The following is a 21,724-nucleotide window of genomic DNA, read 5'->3' as shown; positions in this document are numbered from 1 at the left end:
CAATCAAACAATTATTATGATTTATTGGGCCCTACATACTAGGCATTCTGAGCAAACATAAGGAAACTGAGTCTGGATTTACAAAGAGAACTTAGAGGGCATGAACAAACGTTAAATTGTGGAGTTCAGCCCGAACATGTTATCTCAAGTTAGGGGCGGCAGCCCTCTGGCACCCGGGCTGCGACGCCGACTCCTGTCCTGCTGAAGACACCAGCAATCGGTCCAACACCCTGCTGGCTGAGCCCAGGGAAGCCCTGGTGCCTTTCAACACAAAATCCGTAAGTCTGTCTACTAGCATGTATGAGAAATAAAAGTTATTTGTAAATCCGGTACAAATGATGTTCGACTTGCATAATGAATCACACAGAGAAGGCTACAGATTTATTTTATAATAACAGACTCATCTCATTGTTTGAAATACAAAGAGTTAACTATTTATCAGAATGAAAAAGCAGAACTCAACAGCTGGCCTCAGCTCCCTCGGATACTGCGACCCTAACCTAGGAAGGCTTCCTGCTGGGGAGAACCACAAACACAGCATACTAAGAGTTGCACGTTAAAATTAACCAAGAGGCTCAGACTAGGCCACATAAAAGTAACTGCAGTAAAGTATATTCTGTTGTTCTCAGTTTGTCAGTAAGTATGCAACAATAAAACTGTCAGAGCAAGAAGATAAATCATGCAATCACTCTCCAAGAAATGTAGGAGGAAGGATATGGGTATTTTAGTCACATAAAGGACACATGAAGCCCACAAGCAAGGAGGGACAGTGGAGACAGATGATGTTCGTAACGTGATTTTCCTTTATTTTAAGGGCAGCCTACCCATGTGAACATTTTTTGAAGTCCGCTGACTTACCTGTCCATGCTTCAGAACCACACTGGAGTTAAAATGGTTTTACCATGAGATTTAGTACCTAAAAAACATTTCTGTCCTAGAGAAAAAAATGTCAGAGTATAAAAGGCAATTAAAGAAGAAAAGGGATCCTCAAAATCCTGTCACGTATCAGCTCGGTAAGCAGTTCACACAAGTTGCTGAATTCTGCGTTAAGTCATCAGGGCCCGTAACCGCTGAGCCCAGCTGTCAGCCAGGCACCTGCCTCCTTCACTCCAGGCTCTGCAGGGAAAACGCAAGTAGGGTGGCTGGCGGGAACCTCTCAGTTTACGCGAAACATTCCAAATTTGAGTGCAACAGCATTAAAGTGTATTCCTTCCATTTTCCTCAATACCCCGTGCAAAGCAGGAGAACTCTGTAATGGCAATAAAACTACAGACTGAGCACTGAGACATCTGGGGGCTCCACCTTCTCTTCGTGATCCACTGTAAAATGGCTGTTTCCAAAATAACTGATTCAATACAGTGTCATTAAATAGAAGTTTAATGGATCTGAAATAGTATATACATATATAAATACATCATGCACAAATGTTTGGGCAAATATACCCATGGCCCTCCTTGAGAAGGGCTGTTTTTTTAGTCTTAGACTAAATCCTTTATATTAGTATAATATTAAATATCCTTTCTTTTTCTTAAAAATGTTGTCAACAAAGATTAGTTGCTTTAAGTGATCCACATTTTCAAAACCCCAAATCCGTGATTCTCAGGCAGCCTCCTAAAGCTACACTGAACTCCTAAAGTCTGAGCACCGCTGCTGCGGAAGGAAAGGACTCTCTGACGTGCACAGGCGTCAAAGTGTCCCGAGGGTGTGTTACAGAAGTGAAGACGACGGCCACAGCTAGAAAAAGGTTTTTCATGGGTCTCTTTTTTAACGCATGTAACTCATTATGTTCACTGTGGAGAACCTGAAAACACGAACAAATCAAAACTTTAAAAAATCACTTACAATTCCAGTATCAATTTTTTTATGTGTCAGTTCCTTTTCTTTGCATTTTCTTAATATTTATTTTTACAGAAGAAGGGACAGCATTAAGCTAGTCATTTCTCTCCATATTACTCAGGGAGCCTCTGGAAAGACTGTGCACACAGAGAAGACCTGCCCAGATGGCACTAGCACCGTGCCTGGCCGAGCAGGTTAGCGCACTGAACCTGGAGATGAGGGTCAGGGAGGCATCAAGCCCTGAGAGAGGGGAGTGGAGGCGGCTGATGCTCAGTTTAAACAACTGCACCACGAGCGAAGCTGGCCGGGAGCCACATTACGAGGACATCCAAAGATATTTAATTTCCGACTTTATGAAAATATCTTGAAACCAAAGAGCTCAGAAGCCTTTCTTAGAAAGGCAGGAATAGATGAGAATATGATTACCCCTCATTCAACAGATGGAAAAAGCCAGGCTCAGCCAACAGTCCAGAAGGTTAAAGAAGGGAGAACCGTGCCCGAGGCAGCCGTGAGCTCTACTGTTAGATCCTGCAACTTTCTGGAAGGTACAAGGAACAGTCTGACTTGACTTGACTTGCTTGGCCTTTCGGCCCACGAAACACTAAGGCAGCCTGACATTTCGGCTACAAATTTTGCAGCTGTGTAATCACTGGGGTCTGGGTGACCTTCCTAGACTTGGTTCAGCTCTTGAATGCTTGGAGACCCAGACAATAGAACTTATAATTAGCCAACTGTCCTAAGTCTCAGAGTATGACACATGAATAGAATTCTTCCTTTTTCCCTTTCCCTGCACAGGGACATAAAAATAGACCAAGTAACTAGTATATCTGCACATCCACTCACACGAACTTTAAAAAATATAATGAAAGCAGGAACTTGGCAAGAGAGCAATGCCCAGTATAAGGTGAATCACTTTTATTTTCCTCCACTATAGAGATTTTTCTGCTGACATTCAAGAGCCAGTCTCAGCCCGTCAGAAAGCATCTGTTCCAAACTGCTCTTCCCGGTCTCTTCCCAGCATCACAAGCCCAGCTCCGGTCTCCTGCTCTCCTGGGCCACAAGGTACCTGCCCTGACATGGTCTCCCCACTCACTCCTGATGCAGTCTGACTCACGCACGGACACCAGACCGTTGTGCTGGAACAGGTCCTTGGTCACGCCGGTTCCCACCTCCACAACAAGACATGACTAGTTGTCGAGGAGAAAGCAGAACTGAGCAATCAAGGGCCTTCGAAACCTGACCCACGCCTACCCTCACAGCTCATTTTTCCTTTCTCACTCCGTGTAATCTGGAGTTTCCAAGGCAGATTTTTTTTTAACACTTCCTTTATGTGCTTCCGGCTTTTCTGGCTCTGTTTTTCTCTCATACTATTTCCTCCAGGAAGTCTGTACTGCAGCTGTCTCTCAGGATTCTATCTATCCCCCAAGGCCAACCATACACATCTCTCTCAGCAGCCCTGCTGACATACAGCCAGATGCAATCATCCCTTCCTCTGAGCCTCCTAAAAACTTTCCCCTCTGCCTACTTGTTTAATTTTGTCTTACTCTTTTAAGTGCACGTGTCCCGTGTTCTGCTGCCGTGTAGGTAAAGAGCAGAACGCTCAAGTGTATCCTTGTAAGCCTCGATCACTTTTCAACAACAGACTTTCTGGGATCTGTAGCAGAGGCCTGCCCCCGAGGAGGGCACCAACCTCCTCTCCTTGGCACCTGCAACCAGAGCCCAGCTTCCCTCTCCGGCCAGGCGGCCCCTCGGTCACTTACACCACCACTGCTGCCAGTGATCTACTCCTGCGCTCATGGTGTCCGCCCTCACCTTCAGACGGCTTTCTAATTGTGAAATCTGCTCATTTCTGCAGCGAATAAAGTGCTGTCCTGTGAGTCACTTCACCGGATTTTCACGACGACTCTGTGAGGCAGGATGACGTGACCATCCCACACTACTGCAGATGAAAGTGAGGCTCGAAGACATGAAGTGACTTGTCCACAGTAACGTGACTAGAAAAACTGTTGGTGGCAGAAGGAAACTCAGAAAGATTACCAGATCTATCTGCAAGCTTCTGCTGGCTGTAAGGCTGAGGGAGCAGAGAGAAAGGGCTCTTCTTCCTCACTATTTCCTTCGCTCCGCAGAAGGGAAGCAATGAGAACTAGCAAAGACTTACTGAATGCTTACTAAAGGGCAGGCACCACACAGGCACCTTACACTAACTATCTCACCTGCCTTACACAACAGTATTTATACAAGGTACAGATGATGAACCAAGATTGGAAGATTAGCTTGCCAAGGTGGAACAGGGATCTGAATCCAGATCAAACTGCATTAAAGCCCACACTTTAACCCTACGCCAAAACATCTCAAATTTCAGTTTGTGGTCAAATGTGCATCACCTGCAGATTCTGATTCAGCTGGGCTGACCTGGGGTCTGAGATTCTACATCTGTTCCCAGCAAGCTCCCAGGTGGTGCCGGTGCTAACGGTCCCCAGACCACACTTCAAGCCCCACATCTGTATGTTCTCCTCAGGGAGCGACGGAGTTAGTCACTCAAGTCACTGATGCTCCAGTTGTGGGGACCAGCTCGGGGCAGGAAAGAAGGAAGCAGAGGGGACTCCTGACTCAGTCTCAGCCACGCCCATTGCTCAAGCCCCTCAAGCATCCAGGCTCCACTGCTGCAGCTTTAACTCCTGCCTTCCTTGTTTCCTCATAAGAATATTTTCACTTGAAACACATAAAACAGCACTGAAGGCAATATTTACCGGTATCATCTGGCACCATAACCGTTTTCTAACTGCCTGGACACAATCCTATCTACACTTCTGTTAGAAGCATCTCAGGAGGCCCTGCCTTTGTCCTTTGATTTGACACATCCCGGCACACTCCATTCCGCGGTCACCTTGCTTTCCACCATCAAACCCACTGTGCACTACACCTGCCTGGTAAGAAACAAGCAGGAGGGGTCAGCTGCATTTGTCTAAGACAGAGATCTTCAATGTGAGCCACGCAAGTTGCACGTGTGGGGTTCACTCAATCCTTTATTCACCCATAGCTGTCCAGCAGCTACAGGGTGCCAGGCTCTGTGCCAGGTTTGCCTGCATGAGCCTTAGGTTCCATTTGGAAATCAAAACATAATCTCTACAATACACTGTTTTATATCCTGTGCGTGATACTATAAAACACAGTACTTAATTAAGTAAGTTTAGTTCCTTAATTTTAACTGTTCTGTGTATTCGTTCAGATGCTCTGATATAATGTGGTAATTAATGTCACTTCCCAACATAAAAACTCATTATGTTGTTAACTCTGCAGATATTTGTTCTAAATTGAGACCATGTACACACAATCTCCCCTCACCTTTAGTGAAGTGAAAATGGATCAATGATAAATTTTTATTAAATTTATCAATTTCAAAGGAAAGGCTGGTCCTTGGCCACACTGGCAGGCTTTTACTGGCTTCCTCTCTGGTACAAATTAAGTTTTGAAAACTTTGCCTTCAAATCACAAGCCATCCGCTCTCCCCCAGCCTTCACTGGAAAGTTGCCCACTGCTGGCCATCAGTGAGAGCCTGACAGTCTCACTTCTTCTCTCCCTCTACCCTCACCTGCTGGATGACGTCTCTTTTGTTCTTACACCATTCTGTGTGGCAGGTGGATTTCTGAACCCACTTCACAGATGGAGACGGAGGCTTTGAGAGTGGAAATCAGGGTGGGAGTTAGGAAACGGTGAGAAATAAAGTTTGGGAATTAGGCAAAAATCAGATCACATGCCAAGGAGACTAGCTTTCTTTTTCTTAAGTCAGTGGGGAGCCTGATTACTTCAAACAATGGAAAATCTTCCTTTACTGAGGGCTTAGGAAGTACAGTGTGACATTTATTATCTTCACAGCACTCCTGAGACAGGCGCTATTATTTTTTCCATTTTATAAATAAGGAAACTGAGACACACAGAAGTTAAGTAATGCTGAGGGGCAGAGAGCTAGGAAGGGCTGCATTTGAAAAATAATTAGATGTTCATTTCAGAAAGATAAAGGGCTGTTCCTGCGTAAGACACCTAGCCCAGCGCAGAGACAGAGGTCGGGAGGGCGACCGAGCAGAGGAGTTCGGAGTGACCGTTCTTACTGGGTCACAGGTAAGAGTCCAGGGAGGTGTGTCCAGCCGTATGTAGAGATGTGGCCCAGGGGAGACACCTACACCAGCCGCAGGGACTTGAGTCAATGAGCTAAAAGCCACAGTTTTAAGTCTGGAAGTTAAGTGAATTAGAAAGAAATGAATTCTGAACAGGTTTTTGTCAGGGTAAGGAAGGGGATTTGTCCTGAAGCAGTAGACAGAAGGAAAAAACAGACAAGGAAGGAAAGGAGGGAGGGCGAGGGAGGGAGACAGAGAGAGGGGACAAGGCAAAAGGGAACTAGACAGTCAAGCAGAGGAAAGGCCCCTGCAATGCAAGGAGAGAGGGAACTTCAAAAAGGTCTGCAGCAACAAACTCTGTAAAGAGCAAAACAGTTAAGGATCAGAAATTCTCGGGGCTTATCAACGGGGAGATCTCTGCTCGTTTTGGCAACTGCAGCTCCAGGGAAGGGGTGGACTCAGAGGCCAGAATGCAGGGTTCGAGGAGCTGTGGGAAAGTGAGGAAACAGACATAGAGAACAGGGTGCTGGGAGTGGGTGGAGATGGAGGAGGGAGAGACAGCGACCAAAAGGAAACCTAGGCAGGGGTGTTGCTGTTTCTCCTTTATGACTCGAACCCATTTTACATTCACATGTGAAAGGCAAATCCCCATGCAGCCGAGGGAGTGAGCGAACACAGACTCGTGGGAAGGAGGACGGCCCAGACCAGCGCAGCTCCCGGGAATCCGTCTGTCCCCCGGCTGGCACCTCTTTCATCTCCTTTTTTCCGGAAAAGCTATCAATCTGTTTCCCCACTTACAATCCGTGTCTGTGTCGCGCTGCCCAGTTCATTTCCCTCATGTTCTTCCCTTGCCCCTTTATTTCAGAGTATTCTGCTCTTTTCAAGATAAAATCCAAGCCCTCCTCGTGCTGGCCCCCTCCCCACCCTGGAGCCCCTCCCACACACGCATGCAGGCTCTACCCCTTACCTGCCACCCCCAGCAGTGCCTACTGGTTTCTTTCCTGCCCATTTAAACCCCACCCTTTTCCAGGGGAGGGTGTAGCTCAGCGGTAGAGAGTGTGCTTAGCATGCAGGAGGTCGTGGGTTCAATCCCCAGTATCTTCATTTAAAAAATCAAAATAAAACTATAAAAAATTAAAAAGAAGAGCACGTAAATCAAAGGGAGTATACACCCACGCGTTCATACAGATTCCGATTCGCAGGGGCAGAGACGGGCCTACACTTCTGCATTCCCGCCACACACCCGCCTTTAAACGTCACCCTTGTTCAAGCCCCATCATACGTCGCCCTCTTCTTAGAGGCGGGTGCCTCTACGCCCGTAGCTCATGTACAGATGTCACCTTTCGCTCCGCCTCGGCAGATCATCAACGCGTCCTAAGTATTCCGCCAGAGTTATATATGCATGTCACTGTGAAGAGCATCAAGGAACAAACATGCCAAAGTCACAGCCCATGACAACTACAGGGTCACAGTCCATTTGGTATTTAAACTGCTTAGTTACATTTCTTCACGCTGGTCTTATATCTAACACTCATTAAAAAAAAATGTGTTAGCTTGTCATCAAAACTGGACTCCAAGCTCTTCCAGGACAGAAGCTGTGCATTAAAGCATCAGCACAGACCATCTAAAATTTCATCTCAGAACATACAGCAGGAATTGAGTATTTTGCTCAAAGGAAAACTGGATAAAGTTTGCAGTCTCAGAATAATAAGACACTGTAAATGTCAATTTTCTTTTTCTCCCCCGATGATATACTGGAATGTAAACGTAGCACTTCTACAGCTTTTGCCTTTTATCACATCATGAGATCTTTTATCCAAGGCATTCTTGCACGAGCTTTGACTTTATTTCTTCTCACACGTGCATGTGTGTGCCGCATGCTGTTTGGGGTGAAGATTGTGCCTCTCATTTTCACATTTCTTTCTATAATTTTCATTGTAAGTCTGAGAGCTTTCTCATTTCTCTTAAAATATACTTTCATTTCTCCATGTTATGGAACTGTTGTCTAAAAACCTCTTTTAGCTAAAAGGTATAACCAATTAACTCCAAATTTGGATTTTTATGAAATGAATCCCCTCTATTACTTCACCTGATCACTCCTAGTTCCCTATACCTACTCTTTTGATAATTTTTACAGTTATTCCATAAGTTTTATTTAATTTAATTTTATTATTTATTTAATTGAAGTACAGTCAGTTTATAATGTTGTGTCAATTTCTGGTGTACAGCACAATGCTTCAGTCATACATGAACATACACATAATTGTTTTCATATTCTTTTTCACCATAAGCTACTATAAGATATCGAATATACTTTCCTGTGCTGTACAGTATAAACTTGTTTATCAGTTTTATATATACCAGTCAGTATCTACAAATCTCCAACTCTCAGTTTATACCTTCCCACCCACTTCTCCCTGATAACCATAAGTTTGTTTTCTTTTTCTGTGAGACTGTTCCTGTTTTATATATGTTAGTTTGTTTTTGCTTTTTTTTTAGATTCCACACGAGTGATATCATATGGTATTTTTCTTTCTCTTTCTGGCTTACTTTACTTACAATGACATTCTCCAGGTCCATCCATGTTGTTGCAAATGGCATTATTTCATTCTTTTTTTGTAGCTGAATAGTATTCCATTGTATAAATACACCACATCTCCTTTAACCAGTCATCTGTCGATGGACATTTAGGTTGTTTCCATGTCTTGGCTGTTGTATATAGTGCTGCTATGAACATTGGGGTGCAGGTGTCTTTTTGAAGTAGGGTTCCTTCTGGATATATGCCCAGGAGCGGGATTCCTGGGTCATACGGTAAGTCTATTCCTAGTCGTTTGAGGAATCTCCATACTGTTTTCCACAGTGACTGCACCAAACTGCATTCCCACCAGCAGTGCAGGAGGGTTCCCTTTTCTCCACAGCCTCTCCAGCATTTGTCATTTGTGGATTTTTGAATGATGGCCATTCTGACTGGTGTGAGGTGATACCTCATTGTACTTTTGATTTACATTTCTCTGATAATTAGTGATACTGAACATTTTTTCATGTGCCTAATGATCATTTATGTTTCATCCTTGGAGAATTGCTTGTTTGGGTCTTCTGCCCAGTTTTGGAATAGGCTGTTTGTTTTTTTCTTATTAAGTCACATGAGCTGCTTATATATTCTGGAGATCAAGCCTTTGTCAGTTTCATCTTTTGCAAAAGTTTTCTCCCATTCTGTAGGTTGTTGTTTTGTTTTGCTTATTGTTTCCTTTGCTGTGCAGAAGCTTGTAAGTTTCATTAGGTCCCATTTGTTTATTTTTGCTTTTATTTCTATTTCTTGGGTAGACTGCCCTAGGAGAACATTGCTGAGATGCCTATGTTTTCTTCTAGGTTTATTTTATCTTGTCTTATGTTTAAGTCTTTGATCCATTTTGAGTTTTTTTTTGTTTGTTTTTTGTTTTTTGTTTTTGCGTATGGTGTAAGGGAGTGATCTAGCTTCACTGATTTACAAGCTGCTGTCCAGTTTTCCCAACACCATTTGCTGAAGAGACTGTCTTTATTCCATTGTATGTTCTTGCCTCCTTTGTCAAAGACCAAAAGTTTGTGGGTTCATTCCTGGGCTCTGTATTCTGTTCCTTTGATCCATATGTCTGTTTCTGTACCAACACCATGCTGTTTTGATTGTAGCTCTGTAGTATTGTCTGAACTCTGGGAGGGTTATTCCCCCAGCTTCATTCTTTTTCTTCAGTAACACTTTGGCAATTCTGGGTCTTTTGTGATTCCATATAAATTTTAATGTGATTTTCTCTAGTTCAGTGAAATATGTCCTGAGTAATTTGATAGGGATTGCATTAAATCTGTAGATTGTCTTGGGCAGTGTGGCCATTTTAACAATATTTATCCTTCCAATCCAGGAGCATGGGATATCTTTCCTTTTTTTTAAGTCTTCTTTAATTTCCTTAATCAGTGTTTTTTCACCTCCTTGGTTAGATTTATTCCTATGTATTTTATTACTTTTGGTGCATTTTAAAAGGGATTGTTTCTTTACTTTCTTTTCCAGTTGATTTATCATGTAAAGAACTTTACAAGGTAAAGAATTGCAACTGGTTTTTGTACATTAATCTTGTATCATGCTACCTTGCTGAATTCTTTTATCAGCTCTAGTAGCTTTTTTGCGGAGCTTTTAGGGTTTTCTATATATAGCATCATGTCATCTGCAAATAGTGACAATTATACCTCTTCTTTCCCAATTTGGATCCCTTTTATTTCCTTTTCTTGCCTGATTGCTGTGGCTAGGACTTCCAAGACTATATTGAACAGAAGTGGTGAGAGTGGACAACCTTGTCTTGTCCCAGATTTCAGTGGGAAGGTTTTCAGTTTTTCACTGTTGAGTACTATGTGGGCTGTAGGTTTGTCATAAATAGCTTTTATTATGTTGAGATGTGTTCCCTCTATAACCACTTTGGTAAGGGTTTTTATCACAAATTGGTGATGAATTTTATCAAATGCTCTTTCTGCATCTATTGAGGTGACCACTTGATTTTTGTCCTTTCTCTTGTTGATGTCATGTATCACATTGATTGATTTGTGTATGTTGAACCATCCTTGTGTTCCTAGGATGAACTGTACTTGATCATGGTGTATGACCTTTTTTATGTGCTGCTGGATTCTGTTTGCTTATATTTTGTTGAGGATTTTTGCATCTATGTTCATCAGTGATACTGGCCTGTAATTTTCTCTTTTGGTAGAGTCTTTGTCTGGTTTTGGTATTAGGATGATGGTGGCTTCACAGAATGAGTTTGGGAGTACTACCTCCTTTTTAATCTTCTGGAAAATTTTGAGAAGGACCGTAATGAGTTCTTCTTTGTACGTTTGGTAGAATTACCCAGTGAAGTCATCCTGTCCTGGACTTTTGTTTGCAGGGAGATTTTTTATTGCTAATTCCATTTCATTTCTACTGATTGGTTTCTTCAAGTGGTCAGTTTCTTCTTGATTCAGTCTTAGTGGACTGTATGTTTCCAGAAACTTGTCCATTTCTTCTAGGTTGTCCAGTTTGTTACCATACAGTTGTTCATAGTATTCTTATATGATACTTTGTATTTCTGTGGTGTTGCTTGTAATTTCTCCATTTTCCTTTCTTATTTTCTTTATTTGTGCTCTCTCTTTTCTCTTCTTGATGAGCTTGGCCAGAGGTTTCCCAATTTTGTTTACTCTTTCAAAAAAACCACCTCTTGGCTTGATTGATTTTTCCTATTGTTTTATTAACCTCTACTTTATTTATTTCTTCTCTGATCTTTCCTTCCTTCTGCTGACTTTTGGGTTTGTTTGCTCTTCTTTTTCTAATTCTTTAAGCTGGTAAGTTAGATTGTTCATTTGAGATTGTCTTCTTTTTTTGTGGAAGTTCATTACTATGAACTTCCCTCTTAGGATTGCTTTTACTGCATCCCATAGATTTTGTGTAGTTGCGTTTTCATTGTCATTTGTCTCAAAGTATTTTTTAATTTCTTCTTTGATTTCATCATTGACCCATTGGTTTTTTTAGTAGCATGTTGTTTAATCTCCATGTTGTCTTTTTTTTTCCTCCTTTGTTTTTCTGTAGTTGATTTCTAATTTCATGGCATTGTGGTCAGAAAAGACGTTTGAAATAATTTCTATCTTCTTAAATTTGTTGAGGCTTATTTTGTGCCCAAGTACATGATCTAGACTATAAAATGTTTCATGTGCAATTGAAAAAAATGTATATTCTATTTTGGGAGGATGTATGTTCTGAAAATATCAACCAAGTCTGATTGTTCTATTGTATCATTTAGTTTCTCTGTTGTCTTATTAATTTTCCGTCTGGAAGATCTGTCCAATGATGTTAATGGGGTGTTAAAGTCTCCTACAAGATTGTATTCCCATCAGTTTCTTCCTTTATATGTTAGTATTTGCTTTATGTATTTAGGTGCTCCTGTGTTGGGTGCATATATGTTAACAAGTGTAATATCCTCATCTTGTATCACTCCTTTAATCATTTTATAGTGTCCTTATTTATCTTTCTTTACGGCCTTTGTTTTAAAATCTATTTTGTCTGAAATCAGTATTGCTACTCCTGCTTTCTTGTCATTTCATCTGCGTGGAATATCTTTTTCCATCCTCTCACTTTCAGTCTATGTGTGTCTTTCTCCCTAAAGTCGGTCTCTTGTATGTAGCATATTATAGGTTCTTGTTTTATTATCCAGTCTGCCACTCTATCTATGTCTTTTGATTGGAGCATTTAGTCCCTTGACATTTATGGTAATTATTGATAGATGTGTGTTTATTGCCATATGAATTTAGTTTTGCAGTTGATTTGGTATTTCCTCTGTTCCTTTCTTTTTCTTTTTGTGATGTAACAATTTTCCTTTGTATTATCTTGGTTTCTTTTTAGTTTTTGTGACTCTATTGTAAGCTTCTGCCTTGTGGTTACCCTGTTTTGAACATATATTAACCCATTACTATATCTGTCCATTTTAAACTGATAGTGATATAAGCTGAAACCCAGCCTACGAAGAACAAAAAAAAAAAAAAAAGAAAGAAAGAAAAAAAGTTTTTATTTTCTTGGTCCCCTCTCCCACCCTTAATGATTCTGATGTCCTCTTTTACAATTTCATGTTTATTCTGCTGTAAGTCATTATAGTTACTGTCTTTCTAATTATGGTTTTCTCCTTTCTGTAGAATCCTGCTTCTTTTCTATTTAAAGTAGACCTGTCAATATTTCTTTTAGCATGGGTTTAGTGTTGCTAAATTCTTTTCGTTTCTGCTTGTCTGTGAAGTTCTTTATTTCTCCTTGTATTCTAAAAAATAGCCTTGCTGGATAAAGTATCCTAGGTTGCATCTTTTTCTCATTCAGGACTTTGAATATATCTTGCCATTCCCTCTGTCCTGCAGTGTTTGTATAGAGAAATCAGCTGAAATCCTTATGGGGTTCCCTTATAAGTAACTCTTTCTTTTTCTCTTCCCACCTTTAGAATCATTTCTTTATCTTTAATGTTGGTCATCTTGATTATAACATAGCTTGGTGTGGGTCTGTTTGGAATCTTCTTCTTTGTAACCCTCTGTGCTTCCTGCTCTTGGATACTGATTCCTTCTTTAGTTTTCCAAAGTTTTCAGTCATGATTTCTTCAAATAGCTTTTCAATCCCCTTTGCTCTTTCTTCTTCTTCTGGGAGCCCTATTATGTGTACATTGGCATGCTTTATATTATCCCATAGGTCCCTTATATTGTTTTCATTTTTCTTTTCTGTCTGCTGTTCTGATTGGGTGACTTCTGTTGTCCTATCTTCTAAGTCACTAATTTGTTCCTCCACATTTTCTAGCCTGCTTTTTACAGTCTTTAGCTCAGCTTTTATCTCAGCAAACGAGCCTTCCATTTTTAATTGGCTCCTCTTTATAGTTTCAATTTCCTTTTTGATGTATTCTGTCTTTATTAACAATCTCTTTTAGTTCCTTCAGTTCATTGATCACTCCTTTTTTGGAATGATGATCTAGTAGACTATCAAGGTCTATTTCGTTGATCATTCTTTTAGGGGATTTCTCTTGTTCTTTTAATTGAGAGTGGTTCCTCTGCTTCTTCTTTTTCCTTATATATCTCTGGCTCTATGGATTACAGAGTATCAGTTATCTACCGTGGTCCTGAAGGGGTTTATGTATTTAATGCAGATGGGGAAATAAAACTAAAAAAAAAAATTTTAAGAAGAAACTAAGATTTGATAACACAGTATAGTCAATAACAGAAGAATAAAACAAAGAGAAATAAAAATCAAATCAAGATCAAAAAAAAATTAAAAGAAAAAAAGATTTGAAAACAGAGTATAATTAATAACCAAAGAACAAAACAAAGAGAAATAAAAATCAAACTGAGATGATTTTTTAAAAAAATTTTTAAAAAAGAGTTGAAAATGATTAAAATCAATTACAGAACAAAACAGAGAAATAAAAATCTATTTGAGACAAAAAATTTAAAAGAAAAAAGATTTGAAAACATAGTGGTCAATAACAGAAAGAGAAATAAAAATCAAAGTGAGACAGATTTAAAAAATTTAAAGGAAGATATAAAGATTTGAAAACGAAATATAATCAGTAACAGAAGAACAAAACAAAGAGAAATATAGATGAAATTGAGACAAATTTTAAAAAATTAAAAATTTTAAAAGAAAAATTTAAAAATGATTAAAAAATAAAAATAAAAAAATTTAAAAACTAAAAATTAATATAAAGAAACAAAAAGGAGCATGTGTTCCCGTGTAGACTATGTGCTCTAATAATTTTGTCACAAGGTCCTTTTAAAATGTGAATGGTTGCCAAGTCTTTCTTCTATGACTTTTGGCTGTTACCCCTTTGGCTGAGAGTGTGGCCAGGTTTGTGGTGGCCAGAGCCTTCCCTGGCTATTGAGCGGGGCTTCCTTTTTGTTCTGTGGTTGTTGCCGCTCCTGCCATTGCCCTGCTGTGTGAATTCCGCCTGCTCATTCCAGAGGCCCTCAGGTTGTGCCCCCATCCCAAGCCGCACCCTTGTGCCACCCTACTCATGCACAGCAGGTGGCTAGGTCACTCCCCCGTTCAGTGCTGCCCCCAGCGCTGTGCTGGGTCCCCGCTCTGTAGGCGGGCTCACAGAAAACGGTCGCATCAGCCCTCGCCCCCGCTGTGTGCCAGAGCTCCACTCCTTGTTTGTTTGTCTTGGAGACGTGATCCCACAGAGGCACTGGGGCAGACTGGTCCCCTCTGCCTGGGGCTGTAAACAAATCTCGTCTGACCTGTGAGGTTGCAGAGCCCCAAGGATGGATTTAGGTTTCAAACCCACCTCTGCCTGGGAGCTGCACACAGGGGAACGTGGTGGCTGTAGCTGAGCCCCACCTCTCTTCTCCCAAGAACAGAGAACATGCCAGCAATGGTGCTGCAGGTCTGTGGAGACAACGGCTACAGTGCTCCCCTCCCCCGCCCCAGGGCACACCAGCAGTGTTGCTTTGCATTTTTTTTATTTTATGGGGGACCCCAGCTGTTCTGATCTATGTCCCCTCCCAGCCATGGCACACAGCACACTGCAGTCCCCCGAGGTTGCCTCTGTACAGTCAGCCCCAGTCCTCCACCCAAATCAGGCAACCTGTCCTGTCCCATACCTGCAGGTTTACATCTTGGGTTGGTGTCACAGGGACCCTTTGTGCCTGTTTAACTTAATTCTGTCTGTCAAGTGCTATTCTGTACAGATCTGAGCCTTGCAGGTTCCCAGCGTGTCCCGCCAACCTCTCCGTTGGCAAGGGGGAGACCCAGCGACACAGCGCTATTCCTCCTTTGCCGCTCCCTCCCGCAGGACCAGTCCCACACGCATTTCCTTTTTCTTCTTTCCTTTCTCCTACCAGATTTGTGGTGTATTTTGTCTTTGGAAGAAGGAGACGTTCTGTCAAAGTTCAGCAGGTGTTCTGCGTGGACAAGTGGGTCCGTGGATGTCACTCTTGGTGTATTTGTGACAGAGGGTGAGCTACGAGAGTCCTTCTACTCCACCATCTTGGCTGCTCTCCAGATTTGTTTTATTCTTACGCTCATATGCTAAGACTATTTTTGTGGTTTTTGTGCTCTGTGCCTTAAATGCCCCAAGTGATATATTTTGATCAACCTATTTTGATTATTTGCATTTTATTTATTTTTTGTATACAGTGTAATCCACAAATGTTCCTTTTATTTAAAAATACTGTCTATGATTTTGTTTTCCTTTATTCCCAATTTCGATTTTCTTTTCCTTTTAGTTCAAATGTTCCTCTGAGAATTTAAGCCTTTTTAAAATGCACTGCTTTCATTTGGGTCATTTCTGAAAACAAATTTTGCTTTTTAATTGATTCCCATATAATGTGTTAAAGTCTTGCTAGAGAACTATTAGATTTACTACCTTCATCTAATGTGCCTTTTAAAACCCAATTATTGGGTATCCCACGTGTTGGGCAGCAGTGCCCTGGGGTACAGGATTCACATTGGTGCCCTGGGGCCCCTGTGTGGCCACAAGGGCCAGGGCAGGGAGCCCCAGACCCCAGAGGCAGGTGTGGCTGAGCAATCTGGTGCTGAGCCCTGGGTCTCTCAGCCGCAAGGGTAACGGGGACACTCGGCACCTGCTGCCCCCTCAAGATTCTCTCTGCACAGCCGAAGTGGGCTCTGTCCCTGGACACCAAGCTCAGTGTCCAGTCAGGGGGCGAGCTGCTGCCTGGGGGGCCGGGGGCTGTAAGCTGGTGAAGGAGCTGGGGGCACAGGTCCCTAGGGGCCTGGGGTACAGCAGGGATGGGGAGCAGGTGGGAAGGACCAGGCTGGGGTTCCTGGTAAGGAGCTCCCTGTGGCAGGCCCACATCTCTGTCTTCACCTGAACCTGATACTTCTGTCCAGCATCACCCTGAGATCCAGGGAGTGGGACCCCTGCCTTGGCCCTGTACATCACACTTCTGCTCCTCAGAGGACAGTCACCCACAGCACCTGGAGGGTGCGTGGCAGAAGTGGGGGCATGCAGGCCTGCCTCTGCCCGGGGACTCAGACTCGGGGTCTGAGCAGGTGACTGTACACACGTGTGCTTGAGAAGCACCGCCTCGGGTCCACATGGCTGTCCTCTGGCCATGACCCTTTCCACGGCAAGTGCCCAAGGGGCACTGGGCTCCTCTAGATCAGCCTTCACATGCTCGGGTCCCCAGAACCCGAGCCCAAAGGCCCAAGTCTGCTCAATTCCAGAGTATACAGACACGTCCTCCAGCTGTGACATGGGGGCAAGGGGGTGATGGACTTCCAGGCTGCGTGTCCACATACATGCCTAAGGGAAGGCCTCTGCAGGGGCAGGAAAAGAGCCAGAGCAGGGTTGGGGGGTGGGTCCACCTCCATCCAGACTTGTGCTCCTGGTCCCTTAGGTAGAGTGGAGCCCATTTACAGCTGATGTGCCCTTTCAGTGGGGTCCAAGCTGTGGGCAGGATGATGGCTACAAAAGAATAAATGCTTTCTATAAAGATTTTAAATATCCGATATCAAAACATGAGGTTGGATTCCAGAATCATTTGCCTTCCCCTAAGAAGCTTCAGCATCACAGCTGCCGGTGACAGAAAGGAGAAGCTGCTGATCCTTCAGATACAATTTCAACTGCAGGAACCTTCCGAATGGCTATACAGCAGGGTTACACTTTTTCTCATCTGCTTGTTCTTACAAAGCATCCCACAAATTGCAACAGTCCAGGCTCTAGAGGGACCACTGACCAAGAACCACAAGTCATTATTTCTAACATAATGCCTCATAAGGAAAAGTTACATGTGAATTTATGCTTTTCATTAAAACATCTGAAAGCCTTTTATTTGGAAATGCAATACTTGGTATTTTTCTCAATACTTTTTATGTTCTCTTCTTTTAATACCAAGCATATGTATTGAATTTTCCCCCCATACTCCATATAGATGCCACTAAATCCTATCTAATTTATTCATGTACCATACAAATGTCACACCGGCATAATAAAGTGAAAAAAGTGAGAAGCATGCACCCGGCTAGAAAGAGCTGATTAAGAGAAGCTAAGGTACCCAGAACAGGTGGGGTGGAGAAGGTTATTGCTTCCCATTATATGCAGTGTCTTTCGATCACACATGTCCATTATTTCTGACCTTTATGAGAAGTCTAGCCTTTTATAAAGTGGATTTCTTTCCTTTGTACTATTTTTAAAACAGATTCCCCCCTCAACAGATCAGCTTCAAACTTTTAAAAACAGTTTCCTAACATATAATTATCTTCCAAAGATCCAAAAGTGCTGTCAATGTGACTGAAATCAGAATGTAAATGTTTTACAAACAGCTGTCAAATCTCGATTGGCAGAAAACAGAAAGCCCCGAATTGCCACAATCTAACCACGAGGCTACGTGATGCAAGTGACAGAAGAGACATCTTCCCAGTCCCCTGCCATCAGCTCTTTAATTAATACACCAGTGTAGTGTGCGCTTAGGACTGCCCTGCGACAGTCTGCTGGGAGACGAATACATTCCCAGTGCTCTAAGAGATGCCCAGCACGCAGCTGGACTCAGTTCCACGGAGCACCCCCACACTCGCTGTGCCTGGAATGCCGGACTGAACGCTGGCATCAGCAACAAGGGGATGTTATCATAGCCGTCAGAAGATGCAAACTTTTGCTCTCAGCAATACAGTAACATATTATTCCATTCTTCAGGGCCTTCATTCGGCAAACAGTTCTGATCATCAATGTGCCAGGCTTAATTAACCTGTCTCTGTGAGACCCAGAGACCTGGGCTCCATCCCCATCAACACAGATCAGAAGCGCCGCGAGTGCAAGTGCCTGGCATGGCGCCTCCAGACAGCTTGGCTGTTTTCTGTGCGCACTACTGTCTGTCCCCCTTCCCAGAACTTGTCTTTTAATCTTGTCTTCTATGTTTCCCCCTTCCTTCTGGTCTAAAGCAGCAGACCCGCTGGAGCATCCGTAGGCACCGCTTGGTTTCTTTGGGGATATTTTACCTAAGGCTTTTTCTGACTCCACATCCATTCATCCAGTAAATATTTACTGAGTTTCTTGCTGAGAACAGGCATCTTTCTCGGCACTGCGGTTTGGCGGCGAGGAGAACAGACCAGGCCCTGCCCTCAAGGAGCATAGTCGTACCACAAACCATACACAAATGTGTCAGAACTCCTCACATCTTACCTAAATCCCTTAAGCTATGCAAGTGAGTACTTTTCCATATGGGGGTATTTTAACATGCCTTAAAAATAAAACTTGTTTTCAAAAGGAATTTGATTTGGGTGCTCACTGAGAGAGGTCAGGGAATGTCCTGGCAGCAGAGACCTGGATGGGAAGGACCAGGGACGGGACCTGCAAGCCAGGGGAATGCAGTGCCGAGGCCCTGGGAACAAGGGACAGAGTAAAAGGCAGGGTCCCCAGAGCTGAGGAAGCAGGAGAAAAGGCACAGGTGGGACCCCACTCGTAAGGGACGTGCCCGTCACGGTGTGCCCGGGGCTCACTCTCAATGCAGGGGAAGGAGCTGAAGGGCAGCGAGCAGGTCCCAGACAGGAGAGTAACAAGGTCTGGGCCAGGGCCCCAGCCTCGCCGCTCAGGCACACAGAATGGCTCCAGCACCACCAGGAGAGGAGCAGCAGCCACCGCAAGCTTACACAGTGGTCCAGGTGAGACCGGATGGTGACTTGGAGCAGGACAGTAACAGAAAGAGGAGAAGAGTTTCAGGATGCATTTGAAAGAAAGGAAAGGAAAAAGAAAGCAACTGATAACTCTAAGGTTCAATGGCCAAAAAGAAAAAAGTTGACTTTAGTAGACACAGAATTTCCCTGCAGTAGCAAAGAAGACACCACAAGGTAAGCTATTATTTTACATTAAGAGAATATCAGAATATCACAGTTCTTCCATTTACAAATAGAAAACAAAGGTTCTGAGAGGTGAAACAGCCTTTTAAGCCTCCAAAGAGCTGACTGTCACCTGCATTCCCCATCTCCTATTTTCCAGCTGAGGGACTTTTCCAGGACCCAGCACCTCCTCCTGCAACTCGGCTCAGCACCTTATTCAGTATCTTGCATGACTGTCTTTGGAAACGAATTTCATAACGTAACTTATCTTTTACTTGCTTTTTCCCTGAACCTAGTAAGTATGAGCGACATGATGGAGACTGTTAGAAGGAGTATTTAATATCAGGACTGCAGTTTAAAAGCTGGGTTTTGGTGGCCGTACTTACACCACGAGTCCTAAACTTTTCTTTCAAAAGAGCAAAAACAAAAGCAGCAGCTTGGAATTAGTTTTTCCTTCCCCTGCTTTCACAGGCAGTTTCAATTCATCCTGACTCCCCCAAACTAGGCCTTTCTCTTCCCTTTTCTTAAGAAATATGGAATAACCTCAGTTCACTTAGCTTTATAAATGGAAAATCTGGTGGAATTTCTAGGTCACTGAAGGACATTCAAAGGGCTGGTGTTCTGGCAACACCCCTGACTAGCCCTCCGAGGTGATCAGCAGCAGCGCCAGCCCCTGGAGTGACAAGGTGAGGCCTTATCACTGAGCACCAGAGGCACTGAGGTGCCAGAGCACAAGGAGGGGTGTCAGTCGAGCTCCTCTCACCTTCTGCTCCCACACCCCTGGTTGTGGCTTTTGTCCTTGTGATTGCAAGATGGCAGCTGTGCTTTGTATTAATCATCTTTTTTCTTTTCTGTATTTTATGATGTTTTGACATCTTAAAAGTTGGCTGGCCAGGGAGAAACTTCCCCCCAAAGGCTAGCCAAGTCTTAGAAATAGCAAAGAGTCTGGCCTGAAGCACATCTTTCATCTGTAAACCAAACAATTCTGAGTCTGTAGTTCCATCACATTCTTATCTGACTCTCACAGGCCAAGTCAGCACTTCCCTAAATCAACCCAGGGTGGGTACCAGGCACCCAGGCCCTCCCTGGAGCCCAGGGCCCACTGGCCCTCCTCTGTTTGCCCTGCCCTTACGCACCTTTTCCGAGGAAACTCCCTGTTCACTTGGACCTGGACACTCTCCTCATTTCTGCCTCATCTCCTGACCAAGCCTGGTGCTTTCCCAGGGGGCCCTTCACGGACACCCCCTTCTCTTAGGAAATGCAGGTCATAAATTCTTTCAATGACATCAAACTCTGTGGGTCATCACTCACTCAGTTACATGAGTCGAAACCCTGTAGCTACAAATTTTAGAACTGCTTTCCAGGTAGAAAGATGGGGTAACAACAAAGGGAAATATTCCAAAAAAAGGCTCCTCTGGAAGCTCCACTCTTTTAATTTGGGAAGGGAAGCCCTCCCCAGGGCCCATCACTCAGAACTCATTAGCCAGAGCTGGGCCACATGACTGCAGCAAAGGAGTCTGGGACGTGCTACTGTCCTTCAACACGTCAGCGTTCTCAGAAAGGAAGAGGAAGGGTGAGTATTGGGTAGATGATCTGCACTGCCTGCTGAGTAGAAAGTGTTACTAACAACATCTGAAAAGGACTGAGCTTTTCTACAGTGTTGCTGTTTCTTTATATTCACAACCAGATTTTGTACAGAATTCTGAATAAGGTGATCAATGTCAATCAAAAGATAGCATTTAAGCTTCTATGAATTAGACAAACTATAAGGCCCTATATTTGTGAAAAATTCAACATTTTGAACGATTTCAAAAACCCTCATATTGCTACAGTTAAAAAAGTAAGTACTTGAAAAACACAACTTATTTCATATTTCAACAAAAGTCTCCATTGTAATTTTGAATCCGCTGAGCAAATAAGTAAAAAAAATCTTTATTAAGACATTAAAAATTGAGCACGACCACACACATCTATTAAGATGCACACAGTAACAATTATAAATTGTACTGAAAACTCCCAACTTAGAAATTCCTTAATCTCTTCTCACAGGTCAAGCCATCAGCCCTCCTTTTAAAGCAAAGAACTCAACTCAGAGAAAGGTCTTACCTTACAGCACCTCAGTGGGACTTCTGAACTCACTTAGTTTGCTTCTAATCAGAAGACAGGCACTAGAAGACAATAAGACAATGTGGTTTACATACAGCTGGGACCCCGGAAAAGGGAAAGTCAGTGGGTCACACACAGTGATTTGAGGACACGTAAGAAACTTACAGAATTTTCTCGAAAGTGACTTCACAGATTGTGGTGCCCAACCAGCTCATGTAACTGATGAGGACACAGGTGGTCAGGGGGTACGGCACCTTACTGCAGAAGAAACACACCTACCGACTTGGACAAAAAGCTCTTTCTACATATAGTTCCACTCCTCACTGCTGTCAGAGCTCTAGTCACGGCAAAAGGGCACAAAGTG

General features: G+C 43.1%; 1 protein-coding gene across 8 annotated transcripts in view; it reads right to left on the bottom strand.

Moving 5' to 3' along the window:
* The window catches only part of CHRM3 (cholinergic receptor muscarinic 3), a 456,583-nt gene that overhangs the window by 234,216 nt on the left and 200,643 nt on the right, over positions 1–21,724 (bottom strand). For 6 of the 8 annotated variants that reach the window (XM_072971050.1, XM_072971051.1, XM_072971056.1 and 3 more), the window contains one exon: positions 21,361–21,422. The exons of the other annotated variants lie outside the window; for them this stretch is intronic. The gene's annotated coding sequence lies outside the window, so the exon portion shown is untranslated. The remainder of the gene's footprint in view (positions 1–21,360; positions 21,423–21,724) is intronic. 8 annotated transcript variants of the gene reach the window in all.

This window comes from Vicugna pacos, chromosome 11 (assembly GCF_048564905.1).
Source record: "Vicugna pacos chromosome 11, VicPac4, whole genome shotgun sequence".
NCBI lineage: Eukaryota > Metazoa > Chordata > Mammalia > Artiodactyla > Camelidae > Vicugna > Vicugna pacos.
This window is presented reverse-complemented; position numbering and strand designations above follow the sequence as displayed.